The 14832-nt window shown below is 42.9% G+C and overlaps 1 protein-coding gene and 1 long non-coding RNA gene across 3 annotated transcripts in view; one reads left to right on the top strand and one right to left on the bottom strand.

Moving 5' to 3' along the window:
• Rsu1 (Ras suppressor protein 1) overlaps positions 1–14832 on the top strand; it is a 190037-nt gene that overhangs the window by 152776 nt on the left and 22429 nt on the right. The window lies entirely within an intron of this gene.
• Positions 6351–14832, bottom strand: part of LOC128102890 (uncharacterized) — a 92935-nt gene continuing 84453 nt past the window's right edge. The window contains exon 6 of the long non-coding RNA XR_008215588.1: positions 6351–11560. This is a non-coding gene — a long non-coding RNA (uncharacterized LOC128102890). The remainder of the gene's footprint in view (positions 11561–14832) is intronic.

The raw sequence follows: 14832 nt of genomic DNA, 5'->3' as shown, positions 1-14832 counted from the left end.
GTTTTTATTGTGCTGTGGTTTAATTTTGAATGTGTGTGAGGATCTCCTTCCCCTCCCCCAACCCTTTCTTGCCAGCTTTATATCTGAGTGGAAAATCCTGTTAGACAAAAAAGTTTAGTGTCTTCGACTTATAAAATATGAAGTGACCTACCTAGCCATTAGATAACGTGAAAGAGAATCTGTTTTGCAGGAAAAAAAAAAAAGTGTTATTGCTGTTTGCCTACAATGAGATATTTCGATGATCCGCGGTTTAACAAACATAATTATTATCCTTTCTTTTTCTAGTATCTTTTATGATAGCTTTACAGGAGAATGCTGCCTTCTGTGAAGTGTGCAAATAAAATCACCTTTCACACTAAATCTTATGCTCAGCCTTGCTGCCACTTACAGACTGCAGAATTGCCTTTCAGAGATGGATAGTGGAAGTGACTTGTGACAACTTTGAGTAGCCCAAAGCTCTATTTACGCTTCCTGAATTTGCAACTCTGACATGATGTTTTGGAAAGCCATGTAACATGATTCTTCCCTGTAGGCCATGACATTCGGTGAGTTAAGGAAACACAGATCTGTATCTTGAAGTGTCTGCAAATACCCTTGCTTCTTTTTCCTAAGATAACTGGAGAAGGGTATGAGGAAATCAAAGCTGTTAAATATTGTTTTGAATTCTATTTTTCATAGTTAAAATTGAGTAAGGAATACAGGGTTTTCCGAAATGCTCTCATGAGAAAAGTCAATTCTCATATGTCCCAAAATAATCAGCACTCAGTTGTTTCTTCTGGTATTTTCTTAAGTGCAGTTTGACCTACCGTAACTCATAGTGTGTACTTCCAGCGATCCCTGTTATTAATGGCATTGAAACTTTTATCCTTTCCACTTACTGTGTCTCTGTATTGTTCACCTTGGACATTCCTTTTCTTTTTCTTCTTTCTGAAGCTCCATTGGCATGCAAAATCAAAACTTTGCATGGCCATCAAATGTGCCGACTTTAGACACTCACAAAGTCTGCTTTAGATCCTAGACTGACCTTCCCTTAACTGTATGACCTTGAGAAAGTCCTTGAACTTTTGTGTATTGGTTTCCTGCTTTATAATATGTGACATCTGTGAGCACTTACACATCCTTGGACTGCTATGTTATGTTGCTAGTCCTAATAAAGTGAACTTGGAACTATTAAAAACTAAAAAAGAGGGAAAAGAAAAACCAAAGGGAGGAGCTGGGGACATGGCTTAGTGGGTGAGGGTGCTTGCTACACAAGCAGGAAGATCTGAGTTCGAATCCCAAGTGCCAACATTGGAAAGCAGGCATGCCTGCTTATGGGCTTGTAACCTCAGTGCTGTAGAAGGGGAGGATGGGAGGATGGGAGTTCTCTGGAGCTCCGGTCACCTGACTAGCTCCCAGTTCCGTGAGAGACTCTGCCTCAAGGGAATAAGGAGGCCAGTGATAGAGCAGGACACTCAATGTCCTCTTCTGACCTCCTCCCTCGTGCATGGGCCCAGATGCCTGCACACACATATACACATCATACATCACATGCCAAATTTTGATTAAAATAAAGAGAATGCATATAAAGTACACAGTGAAGTCCCAGGCATCTGGTTAGCAGCAATTACTTTCTTCTATCTACTTCGTAGAAGGGGGCATTTAAAGTTAGGACCATTAAAATGCTAAGAAACATTTTCACTGAGCCAACACATCACGTTTAAACCATGGGCTTCCCAGCTGGAGAAGTGGCTCAGCAGTTAAGAGGATGTGCTGGTCTTGCCAGGGACCTGAGTTCAGTTCCCAGCCCCCCATAAGGTGATTCAGACCACCTGTAATTCCAGCTCCAAGAGAGTTGACACCTTTTCTGGCCTCCAGGGCCAATACTGCTCACTTACACACACATCCCTACATAGAAACACACACATACATATAATTAAAAATAAAATTATTTTATAGCATTCATATTTCCTATGTAACTGGTAAGTTGTCTATTATTAGGGTATATAGTGGTAACCTGCTGGTAATAGTCACCCTGGCTGATAGAACTTAGCAGGTAGCACTCAGCTACACATACATATGGTACATTCATTACAATTTCTGAAGCTTTTGTCTACAAGGTGTTAAAATCTCTAGTTTAATGATATATTTAGTATATAACCATTATTCACATGTACAGAATTTTTGCATGTCTGTGTGTATGGCATGTGTACATGTATGTGTGCATGTTCTCATGCCTGTGCAGGTGTGTCTGTGCAGGTCTGTGCAAGTATCTGTACACATGTGCACATGGAGGCTTCATGTCTTCCTCCTCAATCACTCTGCACCTTATATATTGAGGCAGTACATCTTGCTGAACCTGTAGCTTGCTGTTTTGACTAGTCTAGCTATCCAGCTTGCTTGGAGGAATTCCTGTCTCTGCCTCCCACATGCTGGGATTGCAGGTGGTCTGCCATACCTACTTAGATTTTATGTCAGTCCAGAGGACCCAAACTCCAGCCCTCACACTTGGCCTGCCAACACTTTAATTGCTAAGTCATCTCTTCTGGACCTGAAAAATAACATTTAACTCTTCAAGTATCCATTAGAAATCTATAGTGTGTGTGTGTGTGTGTGTGTGTGTGTGTGTGTGGGCGTGTGCATGTGGATATGTGTTGGGCATATGTATGTGTGTTTTCAGAGTCTCCCTATGTAGCCTAAGATGGCTTTAAACTTGAGTTCTTCTTGCGTCAGCCTTTGCAGTGCTGGGATACAGTTGTACACCATCATGCCTAGTTCCAACAATCAACTCTTGACATGTGATTTTGACACAATGTTGGCAGTTCTCTTCACAGTAGCAGATTACATCTGCTAGTCTGTTCTAGAAGTCATCATTCCTGTGCTTGACATTGTCCAGACAGATGCTCTTAGTCCTCATGGCTGGGCATGATTGGAATGACTTATATGCTGTATATTGTGATTCTTATATACTGTAGTTTTGTACAGCTCGGTGACTATCCTTGAGTGGATTCTGCTATCCTTCACATAGCTGTGAGTTCCCATAAATCCCTTTGTTATTTAAAAAAAAAAAATCATTGATCACTTTGTTGTCTGCTGATAGACTAAGCAATAGGCATTTTCACTTCTCAAAAAGGACTTTCTTACATTTCACTTCCTAAAATTAACAATTTCATTGTAAATATTTAAGCTGTTGTTTGGACTCATTAGTTAAAGAATAAGCATGATATTGTACTATATGTAAATTCTATACCAGACTATAAAAATGAGAAATGGGCATAAAGATTTGAAATCTTGAGAAATGACCAAGAATTCTGTGTAAAACTGAAGTAGAGAATTTAGAAGGGTCTTGTCCATTAAAATGGTTCACCTTTGACAACAGGTTAAACAGCTTGACATAGTAGACTGTTACCACAATCCTTTTGAAAATATTATAAATTGCATTTCAAGAATAATACTATAAATTACACATAGCCTTGATGTCCTTCTCAAGCCAAGAATAATATTTCTCTGTTTACTTTCCACATGAAAATATGCCACCCAGGACATAATTAATGGCTGGAAATTTTAAGACAAAAGAAAGTAGCTCATTCCTCGATGTGCAGTTGACAGTATGTGAAATATTGACAAAACAGATTAGAGACCCAAATTCCAACACTGGATTCCTGTAGTTAACCAGAGTCTATTGTCCGAGGCAGGCCTGGGTAAGTTTTCTGCCTCTACGATGCCCCCTGTGGATTTTACAGACAACACTTTATTCTTCTGTGACTTCTCTGAATTATTTAGTTTATTTTCTGGACTTTTCTAACCATGCTCCCCTCACTTCTCTTCCTTTTCTGTACTTGCCTGTCTCTTTGGCTCACTGCTTAAAGTGAAAGTGGATATTGATAAAATTCTCTGTCACTAAGTAACATATTAGGTGACAGAGAAAATAAAAATTTTACTGCAATCTGGCAGATGCTGTGATCCATTTTTCCCCTTCCATATCCAAGAAAAATCAAGGGCAGGTTGTTGCTATAAGTCTATGAATTCAACTTTACAAACTTAGCTGTGTCTTAGGTTGTCAGCAGGGAAAGAAGTCATTTGAACTTTTTTCAGACCTAGTAGCCAACATACCAAGGCAGTTATTCCAGAACATGTTCCCTGTTGTACCTTGGCCATGTGAACCAAATTTATGAGCCTTATTCCACCCAGCTCTACAGTGTAAGTCACCCACATCCCTCATATCCCATTCTCTTCTAAGAAATGGTTCCTCTGCCTGTCCTTCCCACCTCCCCTTAGATAAAGGAAGAAGGTCAGTTCCGCCACCTACCCTGCCCTGACTTCACTTTGATAGGCTGTGATTAGGATGTATAAACCAAATAAACCCTTTCCTCCCCAAGTCATTTTTGGTCATGGTGTTTTATCAGCAGTAGAAAGCAAAGTCAGCAACACGGTGAATTTGGGGAAAGAGAGGTGGGTAGACTGTGCTATGACATCACAGGTAAACAAAGCTCTGAAGAACAGCCAGAGTCAACCTCATGAAGAAAACACGTGAGTAAGTGGTGTCCAGGAGTCAGCCTGGAAGGTGTTCCCAGAAGAAAAAGACATGCATGCAATGGTCTTGTGGCAGCGCATAGCAAGGCCTAGCGTGGACTAAGGGGCTTGGTTCCAAGTGAAGTCAGAGTGGTAGGCAGAGACCATCTCTTTCAGGTGCCAATGGCTGATAAGGAATTTTTTTTTTTTTGTCCTTTAGTGGCAAGTGTGGGAGGCCATGGGTGTATGATCAGATTAAGTTTCTTAAAAGGCTGTTTTAGACTACATATGTAATGCAGAATTGGAGCTGTCAGCTGCCTGGCTCTTCCAGGGATGCAAATGAGTGTGGTGATGCTTCGAGAAAATGTGGTGAAGAGGGTCAGGAACTGGCCAGGCTACTAAAGAGTCACATACCCGGTGCTCACATAACCAGCGAAATGCCAAGAACTATTTCTTGGAGATGCTGGGGACAGGGGTGTGCCATAGCAAGCAAAGGAAATGCCGTTTGAAATGAAAAGTTCAGTCGAGGCCAGGGGGATGGCCACGTCCAGGAAAGTGCTTGCTGCATCAACTAACACGAGGACCTGACTTTTGTCCTTAGAGTCCGTGGAGCTGCAGTGCGTGCTTGTGATCCCAGGGCTGGGGAAGCAGAGATAGACAGACTCCTGGAGCTCACTGGTGGCCATCTGGTCTAGCCCAGTCAATGGCCTCCAGGCTAAGAGATCCTGTCTCAAAAACAGGGAGAGACTGATGAGGAGGACACCTGATGTCCACCACTAGCTTCCACATGTCTGAACACAAATGTGCACACACATATGAATGTGAACACTCAAAAGTACAACTCAAAGTGTACAAAGTCCAGCATGCATGCATTTTTCTCTCCTCTCTTTTCCCTCACTCCCACTCTCTCTCCTTCCTTTGCCCTTTCTTTGCCTGATTCTCCCAACTTTGGCTCACCTCGCACAAAAGACTTTGGGTGTTTTTAGAGTAACTTTGGTCTATAACTTATTCAGGTGCCCAGTGCTCCATCGGCTCCCATTAATGTGAAGTGAGAGTATTAAACCTTTCTAAAATATACTATCTCATTGATATTAAAAACCTACAACTTCTAGGCTCTTATTCTAAACTGGCTGTTGAGATAAAACATGAGCTGGCTGAGTTGCTTCTAGGTGCTGAGCCAAGTGTCTGCATGAATTGCAGTGTTTCCATAAATATTTCCAGGCACAGACAGGTAGATGCAACAGGAAGGGCCTGAACAAATCCTTAGGATGCCAATATTGTCACAGGGTCTCCATGCAGAATGAAGTTGTATGACAAAGTGTTTCCCTGGTGATTTGGCTGCAGATGAAAGTGTCTTCGGCAATAAAATTCTGTGCTTAAGTCTCAGCCCTGGGCACTCATCAGTCAGCACCTGACACATCAAGGATCTTTTTTGCTGTATTAGTTAATATGTTGGCAGAAATATGGGAAACATTGTTATTCCCCTCAATTTCAGTGCATGGATTTTCCCCCCTACCTTTAAACACATTCATTTTACCAAAATATTTTGCAGCCTGCAAATTCATTGCTAATCAATAGGATTAAACAGAGATGAGAAGTTTGCTATTGCAAAGGTCTTCTCCATCACCAATACTAGAACACAGGTAATGGTAACGACCATTTGAGGAGCCTTTGGGGAAAATGTAAAGGTTGGTAAGGCAATTAGCGATGAGGCCGATGGTAATTATAGTACCTGGATGCAATGCTTACAGCTTCATGGATTAATACATTATTATTTAACAGGTCAAAGTCTCACATGACTTTAATCACACTTCATATTATAGGCACACCTTTTTTAGCAATGGTGTTTTATAACTTAATAATTTTTCCATAATGAGTTCAGAAGCCCCATTTGCATGATCTCAAAGAAATAATGTACCCATATATTACCACTCATCAGTGGGGGCAGTCCTTCAGGATCCCAAGCAGAGAAGTGTCTGAGATCATTTTGCATTTAAAGACACAACGATGACATCATTTGACACTGCATTCTATTATTTCTGGTAGTGCCAAGTCGAGATTTGAAAAAGTCACTGAGAAAACAGGAGGGACAGTGAATCACAGGAATTTCACACATTTAATAAGCTTGGATTATCCAGAGAAGACCACATCCATTTCTTACGCTGTAGAAAAGCATCAGTTGCTGGAGTTGTACTGGCTTGTCCCCTGTCCTGCTCTTCCTTCGTTCCTTCCAGGCTTCCCTGCATGTCAAGAGCTATTACGTAGACTGGTCTGAACCAGGTTTATTTGAATGACATGTGTGCTAAGCTTTCGCTTAGAGTTTGCAAAGCTCCCGTGCGTCCTCACCTCTGGGCATCCATTTCCATTTCAGGGAACATGGCCTCACCCCATTCCCAGATGACCTCTCCTAGAGCTCCCTGTGAGAACAGCCCCAGCCCCCGTCCTTGTGTGGAAAAGAAAAACTAGCATGCAAAGATTGACGGCTTTACAGGACAGACTGTGCCAGTTTATACTTGTCATTTTCATAAACGCTTTATTTGAAATCACAGGCCCACTGGGGTTTCAGGTCTGCAAAGTCTTCTGAGGCCAGGATGTGATTCTAGAGAAAAATTAGGCCAGGGCAATCTGCAGAAGACTCAAGGAGGCTAATAGGCATGAAGTCAAACCAAGCAAAACTAAACAAGGAAATGCAGTGTACAGAGGGCCTGTGAAGCCCCAGTGAGGCTGGTTTCTGGTGTGTTCTTGTATATCAGGAGATCCCCGGGGAAGGGGTCCAGCTCTCTGCAACTCCCAAAATACAGACCAAAGAACCCTCTGTGGAAGAACATAGAAACATGATAAATATGCAAATACAAATTGAAATATATACCATAGACTACACAGGTGATCCACACAAATGTTATCCGGGTAGAAGCAATCATAAGCTGAAAAGATTTACAAGCTGTAAAGTATCACACACACACACACACACACACACACACACACACACACACACACACACACGCACGCACGCATGCACGCATGCACGAAGTAGAGTTCCCTTTTGTTCTTTTTTTGTTGCTATTGATTTGGTTTGATTTTTGGTTTAGGTTTGGGTTTTGGAAACAGACAATGCTTGTTCACTGGTGTCATCTGAACACAGTTCTTTCTGTTTCTTAGTCTTCCCAGTTACTCTGCTCTACCAGGAAAAACACCTTTTTTTTTGTCTCCCTCCTCTTTTCTTAATATTTATTTATTTATTTATTGAATATATGGTGCTAATTTCAGAAACCTGAGTTCTCATTCCAAGGACTTTCACTGGTTACATATGCTTTGTCTTAAAAGTGTGTGTATGTGTGTGCATAGTGTATGCATGTTTGCACATGTATGTGAGTGAATGCAGAAGCTAGGAATAGATGCTGGAGTCTTCCTTAATCACTTCCTCATACTATTTTTTGAGACAGGATTTCTCACTAAACATGGATCTTGCCATTCAGCCAGACTGACTAGCCAGTGAGTCCTCAGGATATGCCTGTCTCCATCCCTCTAGTGCTGGGGTTACAGGCTCAGACCTGCCATGTCTGGCTTTTTACATGGATCCTAGGGATCTGAACTCATGCTTCAGAATAAGCCTTTTAAGCACTGAGCCATCTCCCCTAGCCCTGTTTGTGCTGTCTTCTAAATGATGGTATCAGTTATTACAATGGCTGGAGGAGGGTTTTTTAATATATTAATGTAACCCAATAATTTGACTGTGTGTTTGCTGTTTTGGACTCAGCTATCTAGATCAGTCTAGGCTTTTAACCAAAAGCCACAGGGAAGCCAAGTTCACAAAAACTTCTCTCCTGCACAGATAATAAACGCCATGCTCTATAGTCACCCTCCTCTAGTGTAACCTCCTCCATTTCTCTCTGCAGCTAGTTCATGATCAATCACAGTAACATGTTCACAAATTTTGACCAAATGAACCATTTGGGGTGCCATAAAGTGCTGTTTTGATCTCATACAGAGTCAAGATTGAATTTCCACGTGGTTTGATTCAGCACTGTCAGTTCTGCTTCCGGTCTCTGTGAGATAATTTGTTGATATTGTAACTTATCTATAATGTTTTGGGTGCAGGAAATAAAGGGAACCTGTTGCTTAGGTTGTTACTTAGTATAGTAAAGCACTTGCCTAGCATGTGTGAGGCTGTGGGTTCCATCTTTAGCACTTGGGTCGGAGGTGGGTGGATGGGGAGAGAGAGATGAATGAAAAGTATAGTGTTCCTCCATTACTCATTTATTCAGTGTTTGTGGTACCCATTGTCTTCCTTGGAAACAGCAGAGAATATAAAACAATGCTCGCCATCACGAAGAGTGAATTCTATTGGGGAGTAAGAGTAAATGGATGCACACATACTCTGTCGGATGGCGGTAAAGGGGGGGGGGGGAGAGGATCGCTAGCACATGGTGAGGGGGAAGGCCTCACATACCTAAAGGATATGCAGAAACTTAGAGGAAGGATGCTTCCTGGCAGAGGAATTAACAAGTGCTCCCACCCAAAAAGAAGCAGGCACCTACAGAGGGAACTGCGGGACAGTGGAGGAAGGAGATCAAACAGGTGGCGTGGCGCAGAGCATGGAGGTCTCTTGCACCACTGTGGAGATCTTGACCACTGTCCACAAAGAGTCAGAAAGCAATTCTCATATTTTGAGGAGAATGGCTACCTTCTATCTTTAAATTAAAAAAAAAAATCCCTGCTACAAGCAGGAAAGAGAAAACAAATTGGAAGGAATTGCAGTCGTCTAGGCAGGAGACGTGGCAGCTGCAGGAATGATGAGACTCGCGTGCATGCTGGGCGTGCGTTTGAAGGGGAGGCTGCCAGAATCTGCCAGTGGGTTCAGTGTGGGCTGGGAGAGGAGGCCGGGAGTCAGGGATGACTTTGCACACTCTGTGAACAATTTTCAGACTGAAGTAGGCCTCACTAAAACGGGGGCTCCTGGGAGAGAAACAGATTTGAAGGAGGGGGCAGCCAAGAAATGGTTAAGGGTGAGCAGCCTCCAGACATCCAAGTGGAGATGCTCTGTAGGCGGGTGGCTGCAGGAGTCTGGAGGTGGGCTTGAGATCTTGGCTGGGGATTGAGATGTGTTGGTGGCTAGTCATGAATCTGGAGGAGATCGTGTAGGGAGTGAGTGTAAAGACAAGACATCCACACAGAGCCTCCAGGCACCATGGAGAGGAGAGAGACTGGTACAAGACACAGAGGAGGAGCCGCTAGTGATAAAGCGAGACAAGCAGAAGGTAGTATTCCAGAAGCCAGTCTAATCTGGGACTTCCAGAATGTGGACATAGTCACTCTTGGTGATCAGAGAGAGCTCAGATCAAAAGATAGCCTTTGGAATTAGGGAGTGCACAAGTCTTACTGAAGCCCAGATCTGGCTTTGGTAAGGACATGCTGGCTTCGTTGGGGTAGACACAAATGGCAGCTGCTGGAGGAGAATCCTGAGTGTTTCCCATGGCAGCAACAGAGTGAATCTGAGTAAGTGTAGGTGTCCAGTTGAGAAGAAGTCACATGGATTCTGTGGGACACAGGATAGTTATGTCCCAGGCTAGCCTCAGATTACAGGCTCAAATGATTTTCCTGCCTCAGAATTGAATGTGGCTTGCCTTGGTTCTGAAACTCATCCAGAGTGAAAGGCAAGGCAGCATTGGGACCCACGTGCAGCTCTGTAGACTGGTATGTGGACCAGGTGAGAGCCTCCTAACGTGCTCCGTGTTTAAACCTGGAAAGTGGTCTTCATTTTTTTTTTCTGCTGGTGAGTGGAACCCAGAGTCTTTGCTACATCTGAGCTACAGCTATCGTATTCAGTGAAATAGGATTCATGGGTAGAGACAGAAGAGAGAATCTAGCAGGAAGTACAGTATTAGAAAAGTCTATAAAGTAACTGGCTAACAGAAAGCAGCAGTGGGGGAAGAGAGAGAGACAGAGACTATGGATGGATGAGCTGAAGAAGTGACGTAGGATAGCAAAGAGCACAAGGCCTCATGATAATCCACGCAGATCTTTCTCTTCTTATTACTACATCAAGAAGAGCTAGCCAGGGGATTCTCAAAAGCACCCACTTTCCACTGTCAAATACAACACAGCGTGTGCACGCACTCCCCTGTCACTGGTCGTGACTATTGCTTTCAGTTGAAGGTTATTCTAGACAGAGCTGCTGTGGATAATCTTTTTATGGATGTTCGTTTTTCTGAACTGGTTGTTCTGCATAAGTAACCAGGCAAAGGCTTCACTCTGTTAGCTAGCCAATAACAAATGGAAAGTGAAATCAAGTAAGAATCCATAGCCTTGACTTAGTCTTGGCAGATCACAGACCACAGCAAACCTTTGATAGCATCTGTGGATTCAGTGCCTCCAAAGACTACGTGGAAGAAGTAAGTCACCTCTAAGCCTCATTTCAGATCTCGCACTCTTGGATGTGGGGTGGCGTTCTGCCACATGGTAATAAAAACACACCTCTGCACATGTTTATTCTGTGGGAGTTAAGCACCATTTAGTGCAATGGACACAGTAAGGAAATTTAGAACATAAGGTGCAGAGGCAATAAGACTAGACTAAGCTTGTACAAAGCACTTGATTGTGTGTGAAAATGGTTCAAACCCTGGAAGGTGATACAGATTTCCACTCAAATTTTTATATAAAACACTATATACTTAGGAATAACTCCCATATGTTTTAAATACAACACATACTGGGAGATGCAATTGATTGGTTCAAGGAAGCACGTTTTCTCATCTGCTGTTTGGATTGCTGTGGCTTATGCCTCCATTGCTTTTGCAGAACTGCTGAGGAAGAATTCTCTTCACCTTCACTCTCTGTCCCAGAGCAAAGAATTCTTCATTTCTTTCCAACAGACAAGAGCAAAAGCCCCGATGCCATCTTTTGTTCCATCTTGTCAGTGATGGAGTTAAGTGCATTGATGTCCGTCTTGTGCCATTCACTGCCTAGCTTCCAGAACCATGTGCCAGCACTGTGTGGTGAAAGGTGTACATGGGCACAGACTGCAGAGTTGTGGTTCACTTGGTTGAAGCCTTCTGTTCAACAGAGGATGCTACAAAAGACAGATTGAGCATTAGTGTGCGATCCCATACTGCTGTCATCTGTCTTTCAAGTTAATGAGAATTGGGAGTCGGGAGGAGAAAACCCGTTGGAGATGCCTTGGACCAGGTGGCAGTCAGTAGTTGGCATAGCTGTCCAGTCGCTTCCAGTCACCCTTCAGTGCCCTGGGGTCATGACCCACCCACAAAAAGATGCCTGCTCACTGCTCCTCACAGCTTTTTCTGAAGATATCCAAAGAATCTGAGCATAGAAAGGCAAGGCAAGCCCATGAGATCCTGGAGTTGAGAAGTTAGTGGTCAGTCAAGCTAAGCCTTTAGAGATCCCTGACAGCCTCCTGACCCTGCTGTCATCTTCCCTCTGCTTAAATACCTCCAGCAACCTTACTACCTTGACCTGTTCACTGTAGGACTCATATGCTTTCTGGAACATTCGCCAAGAAGGAAACCTTACCAAGCCATAGGTGTGCTGTCTTTCTTCCATGACCAGACGAAAGGATCCAAAACAAAACCATACCCCCAGGTAGCTTAGAGGTAGCAGCTTTGGTTGGTTGGTTTTCTTACATTTCATCCCAGATGAAGACATGTGGTAGATACCAGAAGCATTTTGTCTCCAGAGACACAAATGATATTTTAGTCATTGTTTCCCTATCTAGTGTCCATGATATTTTCAGTAGCCCTGACATACCTGACATTGGTTTACAAAGATGACTGTGTTCCCATATTTGGTATATGCTGCACTTCATAGCTTTTAAAAAGCCCATGGTGCATATGTGCATATGTGTGTATGTGTATATTTTCCTATATATGTATACATATATATACACATGTGTGCATATAGATAGATAGATAGATAGATAGATAGATAGATAGATATAGAAAACACTATGCACATAAAATAAAATGTTTTTTGAAAAAAAGAGATAAAATTATATTTTAAAGGTCCCTGGGGTTTTTAAAGATACTTTGAGCTTGTTCCTAATAAACCAAGAATGGACATGTTACCTCCAATGAAAAGGGAAAGCTGAACTAGTAAGACTGAAGAGTTTTAAAAGGCTTTGCACCCTTGAGAATTTCAGAAAGCAATTTGTTTTCCATAGTTTATAGAGAATACTGAACCTTGTGTCTTATCTATTGTCTGGCAGAATTTGGTCTGGTCTCTGTTGTTTGGGTAGTAGAGATACAAAATAAACGGTGTTTTCCTCGTTGTCTTTAGAAGACAGTGATAGGCAGTAGTGTAGATGCACTTTTGATAAGTCCTCAGAATGTGACAGACATCGGCAGTGAATGATTTTCCACACACCTCTTTTAGTGTGGTACCCAAGCTGGAGAGAGTTCAGAAGAACTTCTCAGTTGAGGCAGGAGTGAATGAGATGTGTGGACAGTTTCTGGAAGCACCTCCCAGCCACATGCACCTTGAGCATCACTTTAGACCCCCCTACCCCCCGCCAATCACCGCGTTCCTTTGGCTCAAGCTAAACTTGCAAAGGGATTGGATTTTTGTGGTCCCTACTGTATGTTGAGGTACATGTGCTCACTGTAGGGGCCTGAAGTGGGAACAGGAAGCATCTAGGTCAAGGAAGGAGTCCTGGGCTTACAGTGGACCACAACTTGGTGCAGAACAAAGGCAGGGCATACCTGGCAGTCCAAGCAAAAGATTTGGGGAGTCTGAATTGTCACACCGGGTGAGTTCCTCTTTTTCTTTTCTGGCCTGGGAACATTTTTAAAATCAAATGACCGATCTTGCTTTTAAATGAAAATGGCCAAACAAACCAAAAAGGTGAGCTGTGATTAGTGATGGTGGGCCATCTGGAATTGGAAGGTGTTCTGGGTCACAAGGTAGGGGTCCTCAGGTTGCAAAGTGTAGTTTTCCCTTTGAAAAAAACAAAACAAAAAAACCTTTGCTTTGTTTCCTCTTCCTGTGAAGCTCGTGGCTACATACTCAGTGGAGGCTCCGACAGCGCTCTCGGAGCTATGGCTGTGTGCCACCCACGGTAGCTGGACCTCGTACCTGGGCACCCCAGCTTGTTCTTGGCTTGTTCCCAGAGGGGACGCTCTGAGTCCATCCCTCCAGAGAAATGCTATGCAGAAGCCTCACCAGCAACAACTGTAGTTTTCTTCTAAGAACCTTGCTTCTGATCCTCCCATGGACACCATGGTTTTCTTTGTAATGGCTGAATTAATCATCAGAAATAATTTGCTGGCAGCCCCTTGGATGTTAATTATGAGTGGAACCATAGGGCTCCCAAAATACAAATGTGTTTCTTATTGTTGGTAAAAAGTAAATAACTATGAAACAGGAGAGAAAAGTTTTTTAGCAGAAAGCACTAACACTTGATCTCCTTGTGATGGGACTTGAAGCTATTGTATGAGGAAGGGCTTAGAGAACCTGTTATTATTACTTCCTGCTAAAGAAGAGATTGAGTTTGGGATATTTCCATGCAAAGCAAAAATCTGGTGCTGATTAAATGTGAGATGACACATTCGCAGAATATCTAACCCTGATTATATTCTAATTTAACTGCATACTGTGTCCCAGGTTGGTGAATTATTCTAGCAAGTGCTACCTGGAATGAATTGTTTTCAATTAAATGGATCATGGCCACTATAAAAGAAATCATGAAACACACCTGTAGCGTGGGCCCATGCAGTGAGCAAAGCTTCCCAGCACACAAAGGGATGGATGGCTTGGGGGTCGGCTGTCTAAAGCTGGCTTTTGGTATTACCTGCTTCTTTCCCATCAACTTTTACATTAATGAGGCATAGAGGCTTCACAGAGCTCTATGATGCAAGATTGATGTCATTGGCTCTGTTAGAACAAACGAAGGGAACTAACAGACCTTTGGTCATTGGGAGGGCAGTTCACATCCATTATGAAACTGCTTTAAAACAAAAGAAGGCTGTCGGGGTCCAGCCCTGATCTGTTGAAGGGTTCTTGGAGGGAGGAGGGAGGAGCTGAGAAATAATAGGAAGAAATTGTAGACAGAAAGACAGAGACACAGGATAGCTTCTGGAGGTCCCTGGATCAATACCCAGTCACCAAGTTTATTCATGATGGACTTTTTATACATCAGCAAGGGGAGGGGCAAAAGACCTCCCCCTTTCAATGTTGAGGTATAAAGTACCAACAAGTGTAGACTCTTCAAAACATCTGGTAACCATGCCTTTGGCCAAATCATCTTATTATGCAGCCTTGGTGGGTAAAGCAAGCTCAGACTTTCTGACCTTGAGTAAGGCCTTACTAGGGAGCCTCTGTGGGCCCTCACAG

The sequence above is a fragment of the Peromyscus californicus genome, unplaced genomic scaffold (assembly GCF_007827085.1).
Source record: "Peromyscus californicus insignis strain IS unplaced genomic scaffold, ASM782708v3 Scaffold_8__1_contigs__length_139910024, whole genome shotgun sequence".
Classification (NCBI taxonomy): Eukaryota; Metazoa; Chordata; class Mammalia; order Rodentia; family Cricetidae; genus Peromyscus; species Peromyscus californicus.
Note: the sequence above shows the minus strand (reverse complement) of the source record. Positions and strands in the feature narration are given on the sequence as shown.